A 12,500-nucleotide genomic window follows, 5' to 3' on the forward strand; every position below is an offset into this window, starting at 1 on the left:
ATTTCTGAATATCCGAATTTCCGAATTTCTGAATATCCGGATTTCCGAATTTCTGAATATCCGAATTTCCGAATTTCTGAATATCCGAATTTCCGAATATCTGAATATCCGGATTTCTGAATTTCCGAATTTCTGAATATCCGGATTTTTGAATTTCCGAATTTCTGAATATCCGAATTTCTGAATATCCGAATTTCCGAATATCTGAATATCCGGATTTCTGAATATCCGAATTTCTGAATATCCGGATTTTTGAATTTCCGAATTTCTGAATATCCGAATTTCTGAATATCCGGATTTTCGAATTTCTGAATATCCGAATACCGAATTTTTGAATATCCGAATTTCTGAATATCTGAATATCCGAATTTCTGAATATCCGAATTTCTGAATATCCGGATTTCCGAGTTTCTGAATATCCGAATACCGAATTTTTGAATATCCGAATTTCTGAATATCCGAATTTCTGAATATCCGGATTTCCGAATTTCCGAATTTTTGAATATCCGAATTTCCGAATTTCTGAATATCCGAATTTCCGAATTTCTGAATATCCGAATTTCCGAATTTCCGAATTTCTAAATATCCGAATTTCCGAATTTCTGAATATCCGAATCTCCGAATTTCTAAATATCCGAATTTCCGAATTTCTGAATATCCGAATACCGAATTTCCGAATTTCTGAATATCCGAATTTCTGAATATCTGGATTTCTGAATATCCGAATTTCCGAATATTCAATAAATCTCCGAATTACGAGTTCCAGAACGCCGCACATAGCACATGAATTTACGCAATCACGCATACCGTACGAATTTCGTTGTTCAAGGATGATCGGGAGAAAGGTTTGAAATCCGCGGTCTGTGTCTACCATATAAGGTTACTGATAAAGAGTTGGGTGACTAATGATACAATCTTTTTTTCTGTTTATTCCTTATTCTCTTTCGCTTTCCAATTTTTCTGGTTATTTCTTTCAGAATTTCCCTCTTTCGTTTTTCTATTCTTTTTTCATTATCTTGCTCGTTTGGCCCCTTTTTTTATTTCAATTCTCGCTCTTCCTTTTTCCGTTATCTCTTTCATAACTTCACTCCCTCCGACTTTCTTTCTTTCCTGTTCTCTCTTTCTTTAAATTTCTTGCTCATTTTACTCTTCCACGCACATCCTTTTTCATTTGGATTTTTTTTCATCTTTTTAAAATCTTATCCATCTCTTTATTCATTTACTTATTCATCTCTGCTCTTCTGCTTTTGATTTTATCCATCTCTCGCCTTCTCTTCTGCATTTAATTTTATCCATATCTCGTCTCCTCTTTTGCATTTAACTTTATCCATCTCGTCTCTTCTTCTGCATTCGATTTTATCCATCTCTCGCCTTTTTCTCTCCCCCTTTTTTCATTGCCTCTTTCATAACTTGCCTCTCTCACCTCCACATTCTCCCCCTCTCTTTGCAATTTTTCCTGCTCTTTTGCATGCGAATGACAGATATAATTAGGGCCATATTTGGAATTGCTGTTGCAACTGGAAACTTGAGGGCCATGGCCTACTTATCTTATTTTATTATCAACTTTTTTCACATGTGTGTTATTTTCTTGTACGTACTGAGAGATAGGTACAGTCTTATATATACACTTACTTATGTAATCTCTGTCTCTTTCTTCTGTGTCTAACTTTCACCCATTCTCTCTCTCTCTCTCTCTCTCTCTCTCTCTCTCTCTCTCTCTCTCTCTCTCTCTCTCTCTCTCTCTCTCTCTCTCTCTTTATCTATTTTCTCTGTCTTTCTCTCACTCTATCTCTGTTTGTCTCCATTTCTGTCTATGTCTGTCTGTCTGTCTCTCTTTCTCCCCCTCTCTCCTTTTCCTCTTTCATAGCACTTCCCTCTACCACATTCCCCTGATATATCAACAGTAAATCCAAATTCATCTAACTATACCCCATCTCTCCCTCTCCCCTTAGCTTCCTTCCCACCCCCTGCCAACCCCTGTCACCAACCCCCTTCCTCTCCTAACCTCCGCCCCTGCAACCCCTTCTACAAACCACTATTTTTTCCTAACCCACACCCCCACCCCCTGCCACCCACCCCCTTTCTTCCTAACCCCAGCCCCTGCAACCCCTGCCACCCACCCCCCATTCTTCCTAACCCCAGCCCCTGCAACCCCTGCCACCCACCCCCCTTTCTTCCTAACCCCCGCCCCTGCAACCCCTTCTCCCAACCTCTATTTTTCCTAACGCCCACCTCCCCCCCCTGCCAACCCCTGCCCCCCACCCCTTTCTTCCTAACCCCCGCCCCTGCAACCCCTGCCACCCACCCCCCTATCTTCCTAACCCCCTGCCCCTGCAACCCCTTCCTCCCAACCTCTATTTTTCCTAACGCCCACCTCCACCCCCTGCCAACCCCTGCCCCCCACCCCATTTCTTCTTAAACCCCCGCCCCTGCAACCCCTGCCACCCACCCCCTTCCTCTCCTAACCCCCGCCCCTGCAACCCCTTCTCCCAACTTCTATTTTTCCTAAATCCCACCTCCACCCCCTACCACCCCCTGCCACCCCCTGCCACCCGCCACCCTCGTTGCCGAACGTCACCAAGTCGATAACTCGCCGCCGCCGTTCCGCAGACGATGTTATGACGTCACGGCCTGTCGCGCCCGTATAGATTCACAGCGCTGTCTGTCTGATCCGCGCGCTCGCCTACATCGGCTGTGTGTACGTATGGCCTGTCTGTGTGTACACTGAACGCTATGTGTACGTATGTCCTGTCTGCGTGTACACTGAACGCGTTTAAGTGTGCGTATAACTGGTTTAGGTTTACGCACAGCTTAAGTCTGTTTAATATACCTCGTTTATGTGGACGTCGAGCTCGTCTAAGCCCAGACACCAACAGACACTTATAGACACGCCTTCAGACACAGTAATGCTTTTAAGCGCATATATTTAGACACAGTGACAGACACAGACATACCTGCAAATACACAGACACAGACATTCAAACACAGATACAGACAAACAGAAATACAAATAGATACAGACAGAAACACACACACATACAGACAAACAATAACAGACAAACAAAAACACAAACAACAGAAAAACAAAAACACAAACAACAGAAAAACAAACACAAACAATAACAGACAAACAGAAACACACAGACACACAAAAACAAAACAAAGACACGAGTACCCTCCTTGTATCTCCAGACGCCGCTAAGACAATAGTCAGCCCCCCCTCCCTCCCTCCCTCCCTCCACCCCTACCCCCATCCTCGGCCCTTAACCCTTAGGTCACCTTTAAGTCTGACCTTGCTACCCTGAGCACGGGCTGACCCTTAAGACAGGCCAAAAGCTCGACCTTAGCTTGGGGAAAGAGGGGGGCAGGGAGGGGAATAGGAGGGGAAAGAGGGGACAGGGAGGGGAAAGAGGGGACAGGGAGGGGAATAGGAGGGGACAGGGAGGGGAATAGGAGGGGAAAGAGGGGCGAGGGAGACGAGGATGGGCGAAGAAGGGCGAGGGAAGGGAAGAAAGAGAATGAAGAGGGAGGGGAGAGAAGGGGGAAGGAAGCGAGAGCAAGGAAGATTAAGGGAGAGCAAGGGAAAGGTATAAACAGACGAAAGAACAGGAAAGGAGGAAAGACGAAGCGAAGGAGAGGAGGATGAGGACAAAATGAGAGGAGGAGAGGCGAGCAGAGTAAAGGAGGATTGCAGGCAAATCCTCCGTTTATCAATCCAATCAGCTGATTAGTATGCACACGCTTGGACCAGCAATAATAATGACATTAATAATACCAACGGAGGCAATGTCAATAAAGGCGATAAATATGAAGACAAAGACAAAAACAACAATGACCAAATAACAACAACAAAACCTACAACTATGTCCATCACAAACTTATCAAAACAATAAAAAGCATCCAAACGATTCCAAGACAAAAATAACAACCCAAATACCCTTAAATAACAACCCTAAATAAAGAATAACAACCTTAAATAAAAAATCACAACCCTGAATAAAATATCACAATATTTAATCACAATATTTAAGCATAATATTTCAATAATAATACTTCAATAATAATAATTATTATACTTCAATAATAATAATAATAATACTTCAATAATAATAATAACAATAATAATAATAATAATAATAATAATAATAATAATAATAAATTCAATAATAATAATAATAATGATAATAATAATAATAATAATACTTCAATAATAATAATAATAATAATAATAATAATAATAATAATAATAATAATAATAATAATAATAATAATAATAATAAAAATAATAATACTAAAACAACAATAATAATAATAATAATAATAACCACAATTCATATTTTTTTTCCAAGAACAGAAAAAGAAAAAACAAAGAGAGAGGCCCCAAGCACTCTGCATAACACAAAAACTTTCAACAAAAGCCGCCCAAGCAGAACTACGCCCACATGCACGCACACTCCGCCTTTGCAAGCTCCCTCCGGCGTCGAGGGGATGCAACAAGCAGTAAAAAAAAATAAATGCATGAATAAAAATAATAAAACAAAATAAAACATATAAAATTAAAATAAAACATATAAAATAAAAACAAAAAAACAAAAAGAAATAAAAATATATAAATAGATTAATATATTTAAAAACAAATACAAAATAAAAACAAAACAGAAAAAATAAATAAAAAGATAAAAAAAAAGTAAAAAGTCAAGCAGGCAGGAACAGAGATTGACGTCTGAATACCGGCCCGAAGTTCCCGCTGATGAAAAAGCAGGAAGAGAGAAGGAAGGATGAAGCAGGGAGTAGAAGCGAACAAGGAGGATGAAGCAAGAAGCAAAGCAGGGAGGGGAGACTAACAAGCAGGAGAAAGGCGGCGGTAAGAAGCAAGCAGGGAGTAAAAACTAACAAGCAGAAGAAGGGGGCGGCAGCAGGGAGTAAGCAGGGAGTGGAGACTAACAAGCAGAAGAAGAAGGCGGCAGGGAGTAAGCAGGGAGGGGAGACTAACAAGCAGGAGAAAGGCGGCGGCAAGAAGCAAGCAGGGAGTAGGGAGGGGAGACTAACAAGCAGAAAGGAGGCGACAGGGAGTAAGTAGGGAGTGGAAACTAACAAGCAGAAGAAGGGGTCGGCGGCAGGGAGTAAGCAGGGAGTAGAAACTAACAAACAGTAGAAAGGCGGCGACAGGGAGTAAGCAGGGAGTAGAAACTAACAAGCAGGAGAAAGGCGGCGGCAAGAAGCAAGCAGGGAGTAGAAACTAACAAGCAGAAGAAGGCGGCGGCGACAGGGAGTAAGCAGGGAGTGGCGACCAACAAGCGGCTAAAAAGAAAGCAGAAAGGAGTAAGCAGGAAGCGGAGACTAACCAGCAGGAAAAAGAGGACGGAATAAACAAAGACGGGAGACCAACAAGCACGAGAAAGAAGGTAATAAACAAACAAACAGAAAACAAAACCAAAAAAGCAGAAAAAAATAAGGAAGCAAGAGCAAGCAGGAAACGAAGGCCCAAAAAAACAGATAACAAAGCAGGAAAAGGAAAAAGCAAGATAAAAAAAGGAATACACAGAGCTGCTTGCAAAGGAAACAAAGAACAACAAATAAAGACAAACAAGCAAGAAACCAAGCAAAGAGGCGAAAGCAGAAGAGACAAAAAATAGACAGCAGCGATCGGAAGCAGGAAAGCAGAAAAGCCGGCAAGCAGACGAGTGAAAACCGTGCAAGCAAAAGCGAGCAAAAGTAGGCCTATAGACAGAGGAAGTATTGTTGACAAAGTTTCGTAAAGAACCGAAGGGGAATAATACGTGCTCGGACATTCCTTTTATTCTGGTAATATATATAGGCCTATTGTCTTTTTTTTCTACACTTCGTCTCTCTCTCACTCTCTCTCTTTCTCTTTATTTCCTCCTTTCTTTTTTTCTTTCTCGTTCACCTTTATTTCCTTCTTTCTTTTTTCCTTCTCTTTCACCTTTATTTCCTTCTTTCTTTTTTCCTTCTCTTTCAGCTTTATTTCCTTCTTTCTTTTTTTCCTTCTCTTTCATCTTTATTTCCTTCTTTCTTTTTTTCTTTATCTTTCCTCTTTATATCCTTCTTTCTATTTTCTCTTCCTCTTTGTCTCTCTCTCCATCTTTTCCTTCCCCTTTCATCTCTCCTTTATTACTTTCCTCTCTCCCTCCCTCTTATATCTACGATCATCTGACACGAAACACGAGACAGATACCGCGCTTGAGGAAGGAGAGAAGGAAGAGGAGAAGGAAGAGGAGGAGGAGGAGGAGGAGAAGGAGGAGGAGGAGGAGGAGGAGGAGGAGGAGGAGGAGGAGGAGGAGGAGGAGGAGGACGAGGAGGAGAATGAGAGGGATGGGGAAAGGGGGGAGGAGATGGAAGGGGAAGAGGAGGAGGAGGAGAAAGAGAGGGATTGGATGGGGGAGGACGAGGAGATGGAGGAGGAGGAGGCAGGGAAGGGCTATAAAAAAAGAGGAAGAGGGGGAAGTGACAGCAGTGGATATGCAGACAGAGAAAAAGTAATGAGGAAATGAGAAAAAGAAAGCCAGGGGGAAAGAGAAAGAAAAAAAGAAGAAAAAGAAACGAAAAGGAAACAAGAGAAAAAGAAAGAGAAACAGGAAATCAAAAAAAAAAGTAAAAAGACATAGCCTAACGGTCTCCTACCGATATCTTCACTATCGGACCTCTTCGTGTTTCCCATTTTTCTCTTTTTTCTTTTTTACTCTAATTCTCCTATCTTCTCTGATGGTTCACACCCCTAGATCTCTTTTAGATATGCAAAGTGGGATACTTGACGAGTTCGTGAAAGCAATATGATGAAATAATTTGCCGTTAGGACACAGTAGCCGGATGCGAAGAAGTAGGAGGAAGAGGAAAAGGAGAAAAAGGAGGAGAACGAGACATAGATAGATAGATAGATAGATAGATAGATAGATAGAGAATAAGATAGAGAATAAGATAGATAATAAGATAGATAACAGAGATAGATAGAGACAGATAGACAGACAGACAGACAGACAGAGAGAGAGAGAGAGAGAGAGAGAGAGAGAGAGAGAGACGCAGAGACATACAGAAAGACAGACAGACAGACAGACAGAGCGAAAGAAAAAAAATATCCATCTACATACAGTATGTACACATAAACATACACACACAGGACTGTATTTGTACATAGACCTACGTATCCCTTATCCATAGACGCACGTGTATGGATCCAGGCCCATCCCCTCTTGACCTTTGACCTCTCTCTCCCCCCCCCCTACTGTGACCCGACCTTTGACCCCCAATGCGAACGGCAGCAAATCGACCCCGTTTCTGCTGACCGATCGGCGTCTGGCCTCTCCTAAATCCCTTATTATGATAATCAATTTATTTTGGACACAAATCAATCAGACTTGACATTATCTGCTGGAGGGGGAGGGGGAGGGGGAGGGGGAGAGGGTGGGAAGAGGGAGACGGAGGGATGGAGGGAGGTAGAGGGGATGGGTGGGGAGAGGGAGATGGAGAGGGAAGGATGGAGGGAGGTAGAGAGGAGGGGAAGGAGGAGGGAGAAAGAGAGGGAAGGATGGAGGGAGGTAGAGGAGGAGGGGAAGGAGGAAGGAGGAAGAGAGGGAAGGATGGAGGGAGGTAGAGGGAGGGGAAAGAGGTAGAGAGGAGGGGAAGGGGGAAAGGATGGAGGGAAGAGGGGTAGGAAGGAGGGAGGAAGGTAGAGAGGAAAAGGAGAGAGAGACGGTAGGATGGAAGAGATAGAAAGGGAGAGGATGGAAGAGAAAGAGGGAGGTAGGAGAAACGGATAAAAGTTTAGGAAGAACCCCCTTCCCCCCCTCCCCTCCCAAAAAAAGGTGAAAAAAGGGTGAGAAAAAAAAACTATTAATAGACCCTCGCTTTTTCCAAGAAACGCCAATAATCATCCCGCGAAATCGACACTGAACGATGATGATCCAGTTTTGTTCGAGCAAATTTCAAGAGAAGAAAATTCCCGTGGCTGTCACAACGAGAACGGGGGAGGTTGGCTTGGCGGACGACATGCGCTGGGAGATATGCGTATTAACAAGAAAATTCCCGTGGCTGTCACAACGAGAACGGGGGAGGTTGGCTTGGCGGACGACATGCGCTGGGAGATATGCGTATTTACGAGAAAAATTCCCGTGGCTGTCAGAACGAGAACGGGGAAGCCTGGCTTGGCGGACGACATGCGCTGGGAGATATGCGTATTAACAAGAAAATTCCTGTGGTTGTCACAACGAGAACGGGGGAGGCTGGCTTGGCGGACGACATGCGCTGGGAGATATGCGCGTTTACGTAATTGGAAGAAAAAAATGGAATGTGAAAGGAAGTTAAAGAGAGGAAGAGAGGAAGATGCAGGTATTAACAAAAGTAGGTGATGTGGAAGATACATCTTTACATTAAAAAAAAATCCAATTATTAAAACAACGTCCGAAACCTTTGAAAGAAATTATTCAAATCTAATCATGATAATGATAACGATAATAATAATAATGATAATAATGATAATAATGATAATAATAATAATAATAATATCAACAACAACAATAATAACAATACCAATAATAACAGCAACAATAACAACAATATCAATAATAAAAATAAAAACAAAACAAACCAAGAAATCTATATACAAAAAAAAAAATCACCCATAACATCAAGCGAAATCTAAAGCTGAACATCTCTCTCGTGACCGAAGAAGACAATGCAACTCCTGCTTATTCTTGTGGGCTGTTGTTGGGGGGGAGGGGGGGAGGGGAGGGGGTGTTGTGGGGGGAAGGGGGAAGGGGGAGGGGGAGGGGGGAAACGCTCATGACCGGATGTTATCGAACTTCGAGGCGGTTGGATGGGAAAGGAGGAGAGGAGAATGAGAAAGAGCAAGAGGACGGAGGAGGAGGAGAAGAAGGAGAAGGAGAGGATGGATGGATTGAACGAGGGAGGGGGAGGGAGAGGAGGGAGGGAGGGGAGAGAGAGGGAGGGAGGGAAGGGGAGGGAGAGAGAGAGAGAGAGAGAGAGAGAGAGAGAGAGAGAGAGAGAGAGAGAGAGAGAGAGAGAGAGAGAGAGAGAGAGAGAGAGAGCGAGAGAGAGAGAGAGAGAGAGAGAGAGAGAGAGAGAGAGAGAGAGAGAGAGAGAGAGAGAGAGAGAGAGAGAGAGAGAGAGAGAGAGAAGAGGGACCGGAGGTGATACTGATCCAAATACAGTGCAAATTCAAAAATGCATAACTTAAGAATATATGAAAATTGACTTTACTAAGAATACAACCAATTGCACGTCCTGAAAAAAACCTGCGGTATGGTCTTTTAAGTATTGATCTGTTCCATTCTCTCTCTCTCTCTCTCTCTTTCTCTCTCTCTCTCTCTCTCTCTCTCTCTCTCTCTCTCTCTCTCTCTCACACACACACACACACACACACACACACACACACACACACACACACACACACACACACACACACACACACACACACACACACAAACACACACACACACACACACAAATTCGATAACTTGAAAGCTATCAAACGAAAACGAAAAATAAAGAAAAAAAATCATCCCCGGTTCTCGTATTCGGGGAAAAATGAGAGAGAAAGAGAGAGAAAGAAAGAAAGAACAAAAAAAAAATTGCTAATGAAGGCAATCTCTGTCCATGAAGACAAAAACTTTGCGATCACGTTGATAATGACTCGCTCATACTTATGTGAGTGGGAGGGAGAGAGAGAGAGAGAGAAAGGGAAAGTCGAGGAGAGTGGGAGAGAGAGAGGGAGGGAGGGAGGGAGGGAGGGAGGGAGGAGGGAGAGGGAGGGAGAGGGAGAGGGAGAGGGAGGTAGAGGGAGAGAGAGAGGAAGGGAAAGTCGAGGAGAGAGGGAGAGAGGGAGAGAGGAAGAGAGGAAGAGAGGGAGGGAGAGGGAGAGGGAGAGAGAGAGGGGGAGGGAGAGGGAGAGGGAGAGGGAGAGGAGGAGAAACAGAAGAAGGAGGAAAAGGGAGAAGAAGGAGGGAGGAGGAAGAGGGGGCAAGAAGGGAAAGGAGGAAGGTAAAGAGAGTGAATGAAAAAAATAGGGAAAGAAAGATAAAAAAGACCGAAAAAGAGAAGATCAAAAAGAAAACCTGACAAAAAGAAGAAACCCTACCAAAACACGACACCCCACCCCCTTCCCCACCTCCACCTAACCCCCCTAACCCCCCCCCAACACACACACACACTTACACACAACCCACCCACACACACACCACCACCACCACCACCTGACGAGGCTTTCAAAACCACCCTCAATAACAAACAGCTGCCAGACCCCGAGCACCTGCGCCGTGGGGGGAGGGAGGTGGGGGGGGGGGAGAGGACACCTGCTGGAAGGGGGGGCATCCCGCAGCATCCCAGATCCGAGCGTGGGATGCCATCATTAGGCGAATGAATGGGAGGAGATTTCATTCATGGGGGAGGTGTAGGTTGTAGGGGGGGTAGGGTAGGGGGGTAGGGGTAGGTTGTAGGGGGTAGGGGTAGGTTGTAGGGGGGTAGGGTAGGTTGTAGGGGGGTAGGGGTAGGTTGTAGGGGGAGGTGTAGGTTGTAGGGGGAGGTGTAGGTTGTAGGGGGAGGTGTAGGTTGTAGGGGGAGGTGTAGGTTGTAGAGGGGGAGGTGTAGGTTGTAGAGGGGGAGGGGTAGGTTGTAGGGGGGGAGGTGTAGGTTGTAGGGGGAGGTGTAGGTTGTAGGGGGGAGGTGTGGGCGTTGTAGGGGGGAGGTGTAGGTTGTAGAGAGGGGAGATGTAGGTTGTAGAGGGGGAGGTGTAGGTTGTAGGGGGAGGTGTAGGTTGTAGGGGGAGAGTGTAGGTTGTAGGGGGAGGTGTAGGTTGTAGGGGGGAGGCTGTAGGTTGTAGGGGAGGTGTAGGTTGTAGGGGGGAGGTGTAGGTTGTAGGGGGAGGTGTAGGTTGTAGGGGGAGGTGTAGGTTGTAGGGGGGAGGTGTAGGTTGTAGGGGGGAGGCAGGTTGTAGGGGGGAGGTGTAGGTTGTAGGGAGGGGGTTAGGAAATGGGGGGTGGAGACAATGTGGGAAGGGGGAGGGAGATTGGAGAATGAGAGGAAGGAGAGGGAGGAAAAGGAAAGTATGGAGAGCGAAGGGAGAGGAGGAAGAGAAGGGGAGAGGGAAGAGGAGATATGAGATTGGAGAGGAGAGAGAGAAGAGAGGGGAGAGGGAAGAGGAGAGATGAGATTGGAGAGGAGAGAGAAGAGAGGGGGAGGGAAGAGAGAGAGAGAAGAGAGGGAAGAAGAGAGAGGAGGGAAAGAGAAGAGAGAAGAGAGAAGAGAGGAGAGAGGGAAGAGGAGAGAGAAGAGAGAGGGCAGAGGAAAAGGAAAGAGGACAGCATGGAGAAACAAGAGAAACGGAGATAAAAGGAGGAAATAGAAGCGCAGCATCCAATCATGGCATAGGTACCCGCACACCTATTAAATACCTGACCCACACATCCCTTCCCTATTTTGGTAACATGGGAGGGAGGGAGGGGGAGGGGGGGTAGCAGAGGGAAGGAGAGAGGGAGAAGGGGTCAAGGAAAGGTGGAGGGGAAGGAGGAAGGGGGAAGGGGGAGTGGGGAGAGAAAGGGAGAGAGAGAAAAGTGGAGAGAGACATGGAAGGGGAGAGAAAGGGGTGAAGGAGAGGGGAGGGGAGTAGAGTGAAGGAGAGGAGAGAAAGATAGAGAGAAAAATATGGAGAGAGACTAGAAAGGGGAAGGAAAATGGCGTCGCGGAAGAAAAGGTAGAGAGAGAAAAGTGGAGAGAGACGAAGGAGGAAGCGGAAAGGGACAGCGTAAAGTATGGGTGAGAGAGGCTAATATAAATATTAATATGTTGTGAGAAAGAGAGAAGCGCCAGTAGATAGTACAGCCCATCGTGTTAGCAGCGGCAGAGGGGGCGAGGTGTGTTGCGGAAAATGTGGTTGGGGAGAGAGAGAGACAGAGAGAGAGACAGAGAGAGAGAGAGAGAGAGAGAGAGAGAGAGAAAGATAAAGGAGAGAGAGAGAGACTAGAGCGGAGAGACGAGAAAAGAGAAAAGAGAAAGATAAAAAAAAAAACGAGAGGGAAAAAAAAAGAAAAAACAAACAAACCCAAAAAATAGAAATCACATAAACACAAAAAGCAAAAATAAAGCAAAAACCACCAAAAAAACCTCCACCAGCGACTTGGTTTAACGACAGCAACCCCAACAAAAGCGGCTTCGATGTATCTTCCGCGTGCTGTTACGAACGGTTTCCAGGCGATGGGCCGGAGAAGGGGGGGAGGGGAGGGAGAGAGGGAGGAGGGGAGGAGGGGGAGGAGGGAAGGAGGGAGGGGGGGAAGGAGGAGGGGAGGGAAGGAGGGAGGGTGGGGGGAAGGAGGGAGGGGGGAAGGAGGGAGGGGAGGGAAGGAGGGAGGGAGGAGGGAGGGAGGGAGGGAGGGAGGAGGAGAGAGAGAGAGAGAGAGAGAGAGAGAGAGAGAGAGAGAGAGAGAGAGAGAGAGAGAGGGAGGGAGGGAGAGGGGGGAAGGGAGGGAGGGAGG

This window comes from Penaeus vannamei, chromosome 36, assembly GCF_042767895.1.
Source record: "Penaeus vannamei isolate JL-2024 chromosome 36, ASM4276789v1, whole genome shotgun sequence".
Classification (NCBI taxonomy): Eukaryota; Metazoa; Arthropoda; class Malacostraca; order Decapoda; family Penaeidae; genus Penaeus; species Penaeus vannamei.